Source organism: Miscanthus floridulus, chromosome 13, assembly GCF_019320115.1.
Source record: "Miscanthus floridulus cultivar M001 chromosome 13, ASM1932011v1, whole genome shotgun sequence".
In the NCBI taxonomy this organism is placed as follows: Eukaryota; Viridiplantae; Streptophyta; class Magnoliopsida; order Poales; family Poaceae; genus Miscanthus; species Miscanthus floridulus.
Genome location: NC_089592.1, coordinates 61,226,392 through 61,241,668, shown reverse-complemented (window position 1 = coordinate 61,241,668; position 15,277 = coordinate 61,226,392). Strand labels below are relative to the sequence as shown.

The window sequence follows — 15,277 nt, the reverse complement described above, 5'->3', positions numbered from 1 at the left end:
GAGCAGGGCGGCTAAGCTCAGCGGTGGTGCTCAGCGGCAGGATGAGAGAAACGACCGGATGCAGCTATGCGTTTGATGTAGCGATGACGACCACCAGAGTTCTGACGGGCAGCCGGCTGAACCAAGAGATCGATGGGTGCTGGGACAGCAGAACTTTGGCGGCGGCGGTGACTCCGGAAAAGGATTTCAGATCCTCAATAAGATCAAAGAGAGAAACGTGCATGTATTTATATGCGCTAGGTTAAAACCAAGATGGAAAAGGACTAGATTTTATTATTTCGGAATTAATGTGTTTTATGACTAAAACCAATTCTAGAAAGTCTAGAATTATTATTTGAGCCACGAAAAATACTCCGAAGATTCTGAAGATTTGGGAAAAATTCTCAGAGACATTTTGGAACATGAGGAACCTAACCAAAGTATTTGAAGCTCAATAAAATATATTTTGGAGCATATGTAAATTAGATTATGCTAGCAAAAATGTGAGAACGAATTCTAGAAAAAGCTGAAAAAAAATCACAAGAAGTTTTTAGGGATATTTTGATGGATGAGAAACTCAAATGAGTGATTCGGAGTAGAACGAAAAGAGTTTGGGAAGCTCCAACGAAAGAATTAAGCTAGAAAACAAGGAATTTTAATTATTAGAAAAGACAAGCACGGGCTGGAGAAAGATAAACGACTTACTAAACGTGTGTTGAAAATTTTACTCACTCATAACACCAAGTCAAGCAACAAGCAAACATCACATCAAGAAAAGAAGCCCATCATATTAATATGAAAAGTTTGAAAACACAATTTGAAACTTACTTAATCTTGAAAATTTTTATACAAATATTGAAATCATTTTTTTATTTAGTGTTTCCTATTCACAACCCAAAATAGGAATTTTAGGGTGTGACAAATTGTATGTGACATCCGGCCTAGTTTAGAATTTGGCCCATAGTGGTCCATATGCAAGTTAATGAGATATTGTGGAGAGTTTAGTTCTATCTTGGTTGTTAAAGGTGGGATAGACCAACATATAAGGCTTCTAGAGTCCATTCCACCATCCCTGGGTTAATCCTTTTACGCGAAGCGGGGACAAAAGCGTAAGTGGGATGGTGGTAGGTGTGGTTCGCTCAGCGTGTAGAGTAGATCTGAGCCGTTTGGACTCTAAGGCGTTACAAATGGTATCAGAGCCGACCTTCGTGGACACGGGCGCGTGCGGGTCAGGTGTGCGGACATGGGGGTTCATTGCGCATGTAGACCCTGCGGGGCGCATGGCATGGCACATGTGCCGGCACTGGGCGCACGGTTGCGTGTACTAAGAGGGAACATTCCTGGTCATCGTTTGCCCAGTTGTGGGTGTGTTGGGCCGACGAGGACGTCGGTTCCTTTGAGGGGGGTGTATGTGACATCCGGCCTAGTTTAGAATTTGGCCCATAGTGGTCCATATGCAAGTTAATAAGATATTGTGGAGAGTTTAGTCCCATCTTAGTTGTTAAAGGTGGGATAGACCAACATATAAGGCTTCTAGAGTCCATCCCACCATCCCCGGGTTAATCCTTTTACGCGAAGCGAGGACGAAAGCGTAAGTGGGATGGTGGTAGGTGTGGTTCGCTCAGCGTGTAGAGTGGATCTGAGCCGTTTGAACTCTAGGACGTTACAGAAGTCTTTCAGGGTGTCGTGCGCTTGAGACGACAGCAACGGAGATTTTCGCTTCATATGGATGGCTATTTAGCAATAGACCCCCTTTGTTTTGAGAATAGAACTATGGATTTCTTGAATTTGTGTTTTGCCGGTTTCCGGTACTTGTTCGGATTTAATCGTGATTGTAATAATGAACAACTATATGTATCGATCGATACAGAGGCTAGAGAATTAATACATATTTCCTTTTCTAAAAAATGAAGCCGTCGGAGCCCACAAGCTCCACGCGCCGAAGCAGCTGATCTTCGGATCTGAACGGAGAGATAGAGCTTGTTGTAGTGACTGTTCGCACTAAGGAGCGGTTGTAAAACGCAGCTGTATACTGGAACATAGAAACGGAGGATAGCGCTATACATTGTCATATACAACTGGTGATAAATTTGGAAGACAAATGTTATGTATATTGGATTATTGGCACTTCCATGACCTTCGAAATGAAACTCTTGTTGCTTGTTGACGCCTGCGACAACATGCAGGATCTTTGGATGACTACTCCCCGATTCACCATCTCGAGAGAAAAACCAAATATATTTATTGGATCCACGACTCGAAGGTGTTCGTTTCAGCTAGAAGCAGCAGCCGCAGCAGCAGCTCTGGGCGGCAGAGGCCGTCGTATCATTGCTGGATCGGACGGAGCAGCAACAATCTCAAGGCGGGCATTGTGTCTCACGGTAGCATTTAGCGGGGAAGCCGTCACACGCGCCGCCAATATTGTCTGGGCTTTCGTCGATGCACTGAATCACGCAATCAGCGTCCCAGAAGCACACTCCGGTAAACGCACCGCTCAGGTGGCTACAACGGGCACGGCCTACCCCACGCAGGGACATATCTGCAGGCATGAAAAAGCCGGCCGGCCGGCTGGCCAAGAAGGTCGTTGATTAGCCGGATACAAGAAAATATGCTCAACCACTTCGGTTTGTCACATTCGTTCTGTTCGCTTGACTTATAAACTATACTTTTTCAGCTAATGATAATATTTTTCTCTCATAACAAATCAGCTAATAGTACTTTTAGCCATAACTTATCAGTCAAACGAACATAGCAATTGTTGTTACACCCACATATCCCAAGTTATCGGCCATTTTGGCATTTTCTGGCTATATAACAAAAACTATATATCTAGCACAAAAACTAAAACGGCCTACAATTTAGGATGGACAGAGGCTACGTACCGGTGACCACGATGACGAGTAGAAGGACGATGGCAGGGGTTGGAGAGAGAGTCCTCCGTGAAGGTGCCATTACTACTATTGCTAGCGAGCAGAGATGGCAGACGAGTGATCAGGAAGAAGCTTGACAGGCAATATATAGAAATCACATGACGAAGAGGCGGACAAATTTGCATTGGCTGCGATTGGTTGCTATCCAAAACTATATCACTACCAGACGGACGGACGGGCATGCAGATCGATCATATCGGACATGCCTAGAATGCTCCACCGGAGAGAGCAAGTCTATCTAAGCTAGCTCAAACGTACGTAAGTACGGGATTCCTCAACAATCTTCTATATATCGGTGACAGGCCGGGCATCTATCTAGAGTACGTATTCGATCGGTGAATTGAAGCACGGGATTCCCTAGCGTTTTCCGCCGCAGATAGAGGAATCACAAAGACAAAGTCATCGGTCTTGTAGCAATCATCATGCATATCGCTGCCATAGACAGATCTCACGTAGTACGCATGCATGCATCCAGCCATATACAGGTTTAGTCAAGGGGGGCATATACTCTAGATCTTGTACCACTCGCCTTGATTTGTCTGAGAAAGGCTAAACACAACTATATTCTTCTGAGAGTATTCAGAGAGAGAGAGAGAGAGAGAGGAATAAAATATTACATACAACGGTGACTCGGTGAGTATATATGTGCTGCCTTCCACCATGGTTGAATTGACTATACTAGTCCCTATATATATTTCAAGTGTGCATATACTTGCTTACGATCGATAGCAAGTAGCCAAGTATGGTATTTTTATGTCAAACGAGCATGAGTATATACCAACAACTATATGCACACACTTTTTACACGGGAGTATATATGTGTACAATTTTTTTTTTGCACTAGATTATGTCTCCATTTTATTTTGAGAGGCAAGGGTAAGGTTTGCCACTAACACCCTTTCCTAGACTCCGCACAGAGCGGGAGCTCTCTGTACTGGGTACGCTAGCTCTTTTTAGGGAGAACAACATAAGTACATAGTTTATTGACAAGGGAGTATACCCACAGCGCGTATAACCATCCAGTTGCTACAAGCAATAGAAAGCAACTCTCTAATGTTTATTAGAAAAAAAAACACGCGAGAACTTACTTGATGCTGCAGGTTTATCGAATGCTATAGGGCAGGGCTTTGCTGCTGGCTTCACAGAGCAGTAAATCATAAATTCTTTTGGGAACAGGCAAAGGTACTCAGCTGGCATTAAGCTTCTGTCTCTTCATCCTCTCACTTGAGCTCGGAACATTGTGGATCCAAATTTGTTCTCGCCAAAAGATACAACCGTAATCCTTTGCGGCATGTGGTCGCTGTGGATGGCAAGAAATAGAAGTCGACATGGGGAGGAGGCGCTGCCGGTGCATAAGGCCGTGCAGTGGGCAAAGGATACTGCCTTCGATCTGTGGCAGCTGCTACACCCGGCGAAGGCAGTGGTCAGTGCACCGCGCAGGTTGCAGTCCTGGCAACGTCCGGCTCCTGGATGGATCAAAGGTAATGTGGATGCCGCGTTCTATCCCAGGGATCGGTCAGCGTCGTCGGTGTCGTGCTCATAGTTTAGGTTACCGTTTCGGCCAAAAATATCGGTGCTCAGCGGTAAAAACGAAAATCGGGATTTTCGGTGATTTTCGGATTTTTCGGGTGCAAAAAATGCTCAAACTGATTTTTGAAGAAATAAGAAAATTTGGCCGAAAATCGGCAAAAAAGAAAGTCCAAAATTAAGCAAAATCATAGAACAAAGTAGTTTTTCCAAATCTAGATAGCAAATGATCTAACAGTGCACTTAAACAGTTCATATAGAGATACAACAAATCATAGTCTAAAATTAAGCAAAATCATAGAATTAAATAGTTTTTCCACTTAATAATCAGTCCACTTAAATAGTCCAAAGTAAATCTAACAGTCCACTTCACAGTTCCATACAGAGATACAACAAATCATAAGAAAAATAGTCTCTCTCGATGGTGAAGCATAACTCTGTGGTGAAGGCTCCAGTTTACTACTTGCAACCTGCACACGAGCAAAACTTAGAAATAGATTAAACAAAACAATTTAACAAATGTACGGTGAAACAACTCCACCTAATAGAGAATAAATATCCTTGGTTTTGTTTCGACACGCCCTCCTCGGTCTACAATCAATTCCCTCCCCTACAAAATAATAATAAGCATGCAAAAATACTTGGAAATATTTCACTATGCTAACAGACAAAAATGGACACAACAATGATTTAGAACCTGCTAGCGCGGTTTCATCATCACCATGCGTTTCTGGAGCAGGACATGGATTGGAAATCCTCTCTTCTTTCAGCCCTTGCTGCTTCTTAGAGGAAGGGACCTTATCTTCATCTATCAGAAAGCACAATTAGTCAATCAAATATGTTAATGTGCAGATTTCCAGAAATATCAAAATACTTCTACCTAAAGAACACTAAGGCTAACCTTCTCCGTCTCCATCAGTGTCTCCTTCGTCATCAGCCCCATTATCGCTATCATCCCATGTTCCAATATCATCACTCTCACTCTCGTTTTCATCAAACTCATCATCCCCATCCTCACTTGCCCCCTTCTTTATTTTATCATGCACTAGTCCAGCTTTCCCTCGCTCTCTCGTTCCAAGAAGACTCTTTTCACGCACTAGCCCATAAGATTGTTCAGCTTTTTGATCAACAACAGAATCTGGTTCATTTAGCCACTCTGTAATTGGATTGGTATGATCAAAAAGTGCACAATCTATCATATCTTGAATAGGATCTGCAAACTTTTCCTTCTCAAGTTGATCATTAGCTTCAAGATGTTGCACACGTAGCTTCAGGTTATGATTCACATAGACCAACTTATGAAGTTTAATGTAGCACAGTTTGTTTCTCAGTTTGGTTTGGACCAGTGAGAATCTACTCCAGTTTCGTTCACAGCCACTTGTAGAAATGCACTGTGACACAATCCTCAGTGCATATTTTTGCAATTCTTTGGTGTCTCCTCCATAAAGAGACCACCAAGTGGCTGCAGGAAAACCAAATTCAATTATAAGTATGCATATTCACTCCTTTATTAACAATCTGCAGTTGTTTAAGTCAGATGTGCGCAATTATATATAAAGAACATTTCATAATAAATATTAAAACAGATAAAGATCTATATAGTTTTACTGGTTATCACCAACAAGATGTGATAATGGAGAAGATGGAACAGAACCTCCATACAGCAGAATCAGAATAGTACAAAGCCATTTCTATAATACAAAGTTAACTTTTGACTACGAATATACTATATGCAGCCCAATAATTAATGAGGCACAAGCAGATAAGCACTAAATTAAGTTAAAAAAGGTAGCACAACATACTTGGAGTTACATTAGGAGAAATAGCAGCCAATCGAGCTGTTGTAGTACCAAATATTCCTTTGTTCGGTTTGTAATCCTGGAACTCAGATAAAGCCTGAACTGCGCTTTCAGGGGAATCAGCAATCCTTTCAATTACAATTGCTAGCTCCTTCAAATAGTCAGGATTTGAAGTGGTGCTAAACTTGTAGTGACCTTGAGGGTTTAGCACGGCAGCTACATGGACAAGAAGATTTCATATAAGAATGAATCACTGCAGTAAAATGAGCAAGATAACAGAGAGATAGGTATATAGAAAGCAACTCAGTACCTGCAAGCATTAGGGTTTTCTGGCACATACTTTTGACCCTACTATCTAGTAGTGCCAAGATATTCTTCAGGTCTTTATGCCCCTCCATGTAAACTTGCAACATATCCCTACAAATTATCACCAGTGGTATGAACCCCGAGACAGTACCAATCTTCTGTGAATCTGCATAACGCAACAGACTATAGATTGGCGAAACCAGCTCTAGCACAAACTTGATGTTGTCCCACCATTGCCTACATGACAAACATTCGTCTGCATAGATGTACTCGACATCTCCATTGTAGCGGCTGTTAGCCCATTCCTCTGACGCCATCCATTGTCGGAACTTATCCTTTCTATCCCAAAAGCTTTGGAGGAATATAAAGACAGTTCCAAATCTGGTGGCATTCCACCTATACAGCTCACCACCAATGTTGCGCTTCATTTCAGCACGTAGATTGTTATGGTTGTAGAAGAACTTGCATATTCTTTGGGCACTAGATATAACCCTCTCAACATCTGTAAATTTCCCTATGCTCTTGAGTAGGAGGTTAATGGTGTGTGCAGCACACGGCTGCCAAAAAATCTTTGGAAACTCTCTAGTGACTTGTGCACACGCCTTCTTGTAGTTTGATCCATTATCGGTTACAATTTGCATAACTCTATCAATTCCAATATCATCTACAATAACCTTTCTGATGCAATCATATAGGAAACTTGCATTCTGAGTTTCTCCAGTGGCATTGATTGTTCTATGAAAGAACAATTTCTCATTGCAGTATCATGAAATTGATGATGCTCTCACCATTTTGTCCAGTCCATGAATCGCACATAAGAGTAACCTTGTACTGATCCCAATCCATCTGGCATTGTTTCATATCATGCTCTAATTCTTCGAAATTGCTCTGCAATTCAAAAGAAAAATTAGAAACAAACAATGTAGCTCTGAAATTAGAAACAAACATGTGAACAGTAAGCAACATGTGAAAGTTCATTATGTACCTCCAAGTAGGAACCATCAATACTTTCTCCTGTTGGGCATGGAACCCCTTCACCAAGCTGCTGAGTCAGCTTAAATGCAGCCCGAAAATAAGGACAATTTGCCTTCCTCCCGGCCACACTATTTGCTTGAAAAAACTTGGACCATGCTCTACCTAGTTTATCCTTGAGGTCGGGATTTAAGGCGACATTAATTCTTGGTTGCACAGGAGCTCTACTGCATGCTAGGTCTATGTCAAACCCCACTCGTCTCTTGGATGCAGACTGCTTCTGAAACATGGTGTCAATTCTTCTCTGGCTGCCACCGCCAGATCTTGAGCAGGTAGCCACATTCCTTATGTTGGTTTCATGAATTGATCTTTTCAGTACAAACTGCAACTGCCCTTCCTCATCATTAGGAATATCATCACCATAATCATTGATTGTAACAACATCTTCTACTCCAACAGACCGTGCAATTTCATCATCGATTCTTTTCTTTCTAGCCTTGTTCACCGCCCTTGCTCTCTTCCCTTCTATTCTGCTTTCCTCCATACACTTCCGCACATCCTTTGGCACCTTCTGGCACGCTTCCACATTCCCAATGATCCCCGCCAAATGTTCTTTGAACCGGGTTGCACCTCCACCTGAGAATGCTCTATTGCAGTAGTGGCATTTGAATCCAGATCCAAATGGTATACCATGGGTCCATACACTATCAATGGCTGCGCAAAATAACAGTTCTAAATTAGCTAAGTGACTAAATCTAAGCCTATAAGCATATCTCAGATGTATGACTACCACAAGGACATGGTGAGTAACTAGTGGATTCAATAAATGAGAGAAGCAAGCACAAAATAGTACAAGTGCAAACCCATTTTCATGTATGACTACCACATGGACATATGTTGTCGACAATTGTTTGCATTAGTTACTTCTTTCCAGCCGATACACAACGCTCATCTTTAACTTGGTTGTTGCTGCTCGATACTCATGTTTGACACAAGTATTAATGATGTACAGACAAAACTATGCAGATTAATGCTTTGCTCAAACTAAAAGGCTGACCAAGAGAACAATTTATCTAAAACATAAAAACAACAACTAAATTCTCATGGATCATGTAAATATCCCATAGTTAATGCTGTACAAGGTTCAGTTGCATTCAAGTACTAATCTACTCAGAACGAGACATCCTTGATAGAAAAATATAGGCTTTGTGCATATGAAATTGCAAGATCGAAAAACAATTGTACAGATCACCTGTCGAAGCATTCCTCTTGCCTACAGCAGCTTTCTTGGTGGCTCCTCCTGCTGCACCGTCAGCATCGGCTCCTTTCCCGCGAGCATTGACAGGGAGTCTTCCCCTCGTGTCATCCATGTACCTGCACGCAGTAAGTAGTCCGATTCAGTGCGTTGACAAGAGAAGCCACGCATCGATGTGGCCGTCCTGGTACAAGAACCTGATGGCGAGGTCGCCCGGGGCAGGGGCTGGCTGGGGCCGGGGGCGAGGTCGCCCAGGGGCTGGGGCTGGGGTAGAGGCAGGTGCCAGGCGGCGGCGGCGGCGGCGGGCGGCTGAGAGCCTGAGAGTCGAGGAGAGAGAAATGAATTTGAGAACAGCTAGGGTTTCAGCTCAGGTATTATATAGTTGGGAAGGAATTACTGGGCCAGTCCGACTGTGATGGGCTAAAAAAAAATTCAAAACAGGCCGAAATGTTTTCACCGGTTTGGCCCTTTACCGGACCAGGCCGATAGAAACGAATTTCGCCGAAATTCGTGAATTTCAGGCCGAAATTCTGAACCATGACTCGTGCTCCATGATCATGAAGGAAAGGCATGTGGAGGCAGGGCAAAGTTATGAGTATTGTCTGAATCCACTTGCAGCTGAAGCATTAGCCTGCTGTGACGATGGCCTGCAGCTCGCACGGGAACATGGTGTGCGGCAACTGCAGCTTAGCGATCCGGTCAAAAGTCAGAGATTGATCCCTTTCTGCAGCTGATGGATGAGCTTAGCCGGAGCTTCGAAGGTTTCAAGTGTTTTTTGTTAACAGAAATGGTAATCTGGTAGCTCATGAGTGTGCTCGCTTGGTATCCAATAATTCTCAGGTGGAGAAGTGGCTTATAACCCCACCAGGATTACGGGATATCATAATCAATGATTGTAATCCTGGAATTCTGGTCATGGTTAATATATGAAGCTCCGGTTTCCTAAAAAAAAGGACCTTCGAAATGAAACTCAACTCTTGTTGTTTGTTGACGCCTGCGGCAACATGCGGGATCTTTGGATGACTACTACTCGATTCAGCATCTCAAGAAGAAGAAAAAACAAATATATATATATATATATATATATATATATATATATATATATATATATATATATATATATATATATATACTCCCTCCAGGTTGGTAAAAGAAGTCGTTTTGGACAAGGTTTGGGTCAAACATTGGGAATATAAATCTTGAATAACTTTTAAGTTGTTGAGTTTGAAAATGTGAAAACCACATGAATAGATTTGCCTTGAAAAATACTTTCACAAACATATACATATACCACTTTTCAATAAATACTTTAATAAAAATAAGAAGTCAAAGTTATGCTTTGGAGACCGTGTCGCTGTCCAAAACGACTTCTTTTACCAACCTGGAGGGAGTATATATATATATATATATATTGAATCCACGAGTCCAACAACTTTATTTGTGGCAACACAGCTACACAAGCAAGCTACCCGTATCATATAGGAGTAGTAGTACAAGTAGTGTTTCATTACATGTAGGGACGGCAGGGATCGTCGTATCATTGTTGGATCGGACGGAGCAGCACCAATCTCAAGGCGGGCATTGTGTCTCACAATAGCATTTACCGGGGAAGCCGTCACACGCGCCGTCAATATTGTCTGAGCTCTCCCAGGTGCATATCATCGCGCAATCAGAGTCAAAGATGCACACCCCGTGAAATTGGGCGCTCAGGTGGCTGCAACGGGCACGGCCTGCCCCAACCGGCGACATCTCTGCAGGCATGAAAAATCCGACCGGTTGGCCGGCCAAGAAGGTCGTCCGGATAAAAGAAAATATGATCAAACCACTTGGCTTGCCACATTGTTTTACACACACATGTCCCAAGTTATTGGTCATTTTGGCTTTTTCTAGATATCTAGAAAAACTAAAGCGATCTACAATTTAGGATGGACAGAGTACTGCGTACCGGTGACCACGATCACGAGTAGAAGAACGATGGCAGCGGTTGTAGAAAGAGTCCTCCGTGAATAAGGTGCCATTACTATTGCTAGCGAGCAGATGAATGTGGTAGCGAACAGATGGTAGTAGACGATCGAGTGATCAGGAACAAGTTTGGCAGGGAATATATAGAAATATCACATGACGAAGAGGCGGACAAATTTGCATTGTCTGTGATTAATTGGTTACTCCAAAACTATCACTACCAGACGGATGGACGGACGGGCGGATCGATCATTATTGGACTTGCCTAGAATGCTCCACCGGAGAGAGCAAGTCTAGCTAGCTTATATCGGTGACGACAGGGCATCTAGAGTACGTACATACGCATTATTACACGGGAATTGAAGCACGGGATTCCCGTACGTTTTCCGCCGTATGCAAGTAGAAGCACAAGTCATCGGTCTTCCATTAATAATTTGCCTAAGAATTACTCCCTCCATGTATCCAATATATTATGGCCTGTTTGGATGAGTTTGGGGTTCATCTCCAAGAGTTTTCTACTTTTTTCTCCTAAAAACTTGTAGTTTGGTAATTCCTAAAAAAAATTAGGGAGAAAAAAAGAAGGTCATCTCCAAAAATTTCTAATAAATGACATCTAAAAAATTAAATTTGGGGCCACATGAATTATGTTGTGGCTTTTTTTCTTTTCCATCACAGGGGAAAACACGCGGGAGGTGAAGGAAACCGAGCGGCGTCGTCGAGCGAGGCGAGGACGTCCAGGAAGTCGGCGACGCGTCGCGTCGCTCGCCGGCCTTCCGCAGCAGACGCCACTCCTCGACCCTCTCCTCGACGATGGGGTCGTGCAGGTGGTTCAGCGTCCTCATCACCCGCCTGACACCCCGCTCGTGCCTGTCGAGGGCAAGGCCGACGGGCGCCGGGAAGTAGTCGGAGACGCAGAAGGCGTCGAGGTAGTTGAGGGCGGCCAAGAGCGCGTCCACGTGCTCCGCTTCATCGCGCCCGGGACCGCCGGCCGGCTGGGGGCTCGCGGCGAAGTGGCGCCGCCCCAGGGTGAGCCTCCGGATGACGTTGCCGCAGAAGTGCCTGGCAACGTGGCGCACGTCGACGGCGCCGGCGGGGCCACGGCAGCACAACGCGTGGACGTAGCGGACGAGGTGGTCGGCCTCCCCCTCCCTTGCGGCGCGGAGGCGGCGCTCGATCGCCGGCGCGAGGACCTCGGCAGTGAGCACGCGCCGCATCTTCCTCCACTGGTCCCCGGTGGGGGCGATGCTGGCGCTGCGGTAGCCTTTGCTGAACGCGGCGGCGGCGAACGTGGCGGGGCGGTCCGCGAAGACGGCGTCGTTCCTGCGCAGCACCTCGCGGGCCATCGCGGGGCATGACACGGCCACCACGTGGACGGGACCGAGGCTGACACACACGATGTCTCCGCCGCCGGACTCGGCCAGCAGACACCGCGCCACGAGGGAAAACGCGCGGGAGGCGAAGGAAACCGAGCGGGAGTCGAAGGAAACTGAGAGGGAGTCGAAGGATACACGCGAGGCTGCGGCGCGTAAAGTTACGCGGATGAGGGAATTTTTTCCAATTCCTAAAATATTAGGAGTTGTTGGAGATGTATTTTTTTTTATGGATCTTTCTAAAAACTTAGGATTAGGAGGAGGTTTAGCGAACTCTTGGAGATGCTCTTAAAACCAGTTTTTCCTCTAGTTTCTAAAATCTGGATTCTGTGAAAAAACTAGCGAGGATGTTTGGATCCCCTATTTTTTAAGAATCTGTCTTCTTTTATTACTTTATAGGTCACAAGGAACGGGCAAAAACTGAATATCAATAGTTTCCTGGTTTTTAAGAATCTGACAAAAACTGATAGCAAAAACTGGTCTGTTTGGATCCCACCCACTACGTCTAGACTCCTGAATTATTTATCCTCAACTAATACAGCTACTTTAATTTTGAGTTTTCAGACCTAATTAATGAACCTGTAAACGGATATTATAAATATAAATATACTAGATAAATGCCCGTGCTTTGCATCGGAACTATAAGTTCTTGTCCACACTTATGGCGACACATGTGACTTGCCGCAGGGTCGTTCTGAAAGAGCAGCGTGGTTAGCTCAGGCTCCACGGCGCCGTTGACCTCCGAGCAGGTGAGCTCTAGGATCTTGTGACGGCACGGCCACCTAGCTCTTGAGCCGTTGAGCGCGAGTGCCCATGATGGGGCTGCGGCGGCGCTGGTCTTGCGAGCGCGAGGTACCAGCGACTCAGCGAGGATGCACGTGAGGCGACCTCTCGTGCGTGTATACGCGCGAGGTACAGTGGCGCCAGCGAGGATGCGCGTGAGGCAAGCTCTCGTGCCGTCGTGCGTGTGTACGTGCGCACGGAAATGCAGCCGGCGACGAGGCATGGTCGCCGATATACGGATACCTGTGGAGGTGTGGCTGCGTGCGCTGAGGAGACGCGAACGCCCCACGATTCTTCCGGTCGCCGGACCAAGCCGTGCGCCGAACGGCTCCCGCGCGACGCGCTTGCACGAGGCCCACGCGCAGCCCACATGCATGCACGAGCGAGCGTTCGGCATGGGATTCCCGGCAGCGTCAGGTAGGTACGTACGTATGTTTTCTTTTTTTTATTTCCTTTCCTTTTCTTTTCTTTTCCCTTTTTATTTTTTTTCGTGCTTTATTTTTATTACATTTATTTTTTTGTTTTATGTGATTTTTATTATTCTTTTTCATTTTTTTGGTTTCTTTTATTTCCTTTTTCTTTTCTTTTCTTTGCTTTCATGTCCTTATTAATTTTTATTTTATTTCTTCAATTATTTTTTATTTTTACTTTTTTATGTGATTTTTCTTCTTTTTTTTAATTTCTATTTTTCTATTTTACCTTACTTAATTATTTTTTATGTTTATTTTTTTTATTTTTCTATATTTCATGAGATGCTATGTTCATATAATATAGATGTGATGTTCACGTGGTATATAATGTTATGTTCTGCAATGTTTTTTGATGTTTATGTAGTATACATGTGGTGTTCTATGATATTTTTTTTAATGTTCACGTGTTATAAATGTGATGTTCTATGATGTTTTTTATATGTTTACGTGGTATAGATGTGATGTTCTAGGATGTATTTTATGATATTCGCGTAGTATACATGTGATGTTCACGTAGTATATAATGATGTTCTATGATGTATTCTGCGATTTTCATGTTGTATACATGTGTTGTTCTATTATGTTTTTTGTGATGTTCTATGGTGTATTTAGTGATGTTTACTTAGTATACATGTGATGTTCGATAGTATATTTTTTACGATGTTTGAAAAGTACCCATGTGATATTCTTTTAAATTTTTCTCTATTACGTATTTTTTACTTGTGCTTTGTTCTAGATTTCATTATTATTTATTTATGTTATGTATTTATTTTATTTTGTTTTATTTTATGTATATTATAACACCAATTTCATTAACCTAAACTGAGAACATTTTCTTACAAAGACGGAACATTGTTCTTTAAATCTAGAACATCGTCTCTACTCAATAATAGAAAATGTTCTATCTTCACAGGACAAATGTTTGTTAAAAAAATTTTATCTAAAAATATCCATGTGAGATCTTATTTTGAAGGATTTATTATAAAAAACCTGACGAAGTAATCAAAATTTAATTTAGATGGTTGATTTAGGAGTTATAACCTTTTTTTTAGTTTGTTGAAAGTCTTTGCATGTGACATGGGTTAACCTACGCGCTATCTGTGTCTGAAAATTATTCCCACGCGTTCCTTGGGCGGGAATTCATTGGGCAGGAACCATAGGACAGAGGCTGCTGTCCGCCCAATCAAACGCTAGCACCTCCCCAAACGCCCCCGCGGAGGTGCGTCTGGCGGCAATGCGAGCTCGCGTGCGAGGAGACGTGGCCCAGCGGTGAGGCATGCTCGCATGTGGACGCCAGCCATTTTCGCTTGACCGTATCAGCCATGCTTATTAGCCATGATATAGTGTTTTTCTCTCACAACAAAACAACATCAGCCGGCTTATAAGCCACAAAAACGATCAAGCGAACAGGGCGAGAAGTTACAATGAATTAGTTATTTTTGGAATTAAATAATTTGACGAGGCTGTGATAGTTTCCGACGCGAACTTGTCGGACGCGTGCTCCGTATACATGGCGGAGGGAGGTGGGATTTTTTTTTCTGCCTGTTCATTTGAATTTATGAGCCTTGCTTATCAACCATGATATAGTGTTTTCTCTCATAACAAATCAGCGACCAGTACTTTTCAGCCTGGCTTGTAGCGAAATGAAGAGGACCACCTGCTGCGAACAAGCTAGTTGTCCCTATATAAGTGTATCACTGCATACTTACGATAGCAAGCTAAGTATGGTATTTTTATGTCAAACGAGCATGCGTATATATACCAACAACTATATGCACACACTTTTTACAAGGGAGTATATATGTGTGTACAATTTTTTTTGGCACTAGATTATGTCTCCATTGTATTTTGAGAGTGAGAATAACAATATAAGTACAAAGTTAATTTATTGACAAGGGAGTATACCCACAGCGTATAACCATCC

General features: G+C 43.4%; 1 long non-coding RNA gene and 1 pseudogene across 2 annotated transcripts; both read right to left on the bottom strand.

The window, feature by feature from the left end:
• Window positions 1-4,547: 4,547 nt before the first annotated feature.
• Window positions 4,548-5,495, bottom strand: LOC136499159 (uncharacterized). 2 transcript variants are annotated; one of them, XR_010769925.1, is made up of 4 exons: window positions 5,338-5,495; window positions 5,134-5,244; window positions 4,978-5,046; window positions 4,548-4,906 (listed from the first exon to the last, which is right to left on the bottom strand). It is a non-coding gene; the product is annotated as an uncharacterized lncRNA (long non-coding RNA). The 2 variants fall into 2 exon arrangements; XR_010769924.1 differs by having other exon boundaries at window positions 4,548-5,046.
• A 1,799-nt stretch (window positions 5,496-7,294) lies between these two features.
• On the bottom strand, window positions 7,295-13,106 carry LOC136499899 (uncharacterized; annotated as a pseudogene).
• Between the last annotated feature and the right edge of the window lie 2,171 nt (window positions 13,107-15,277).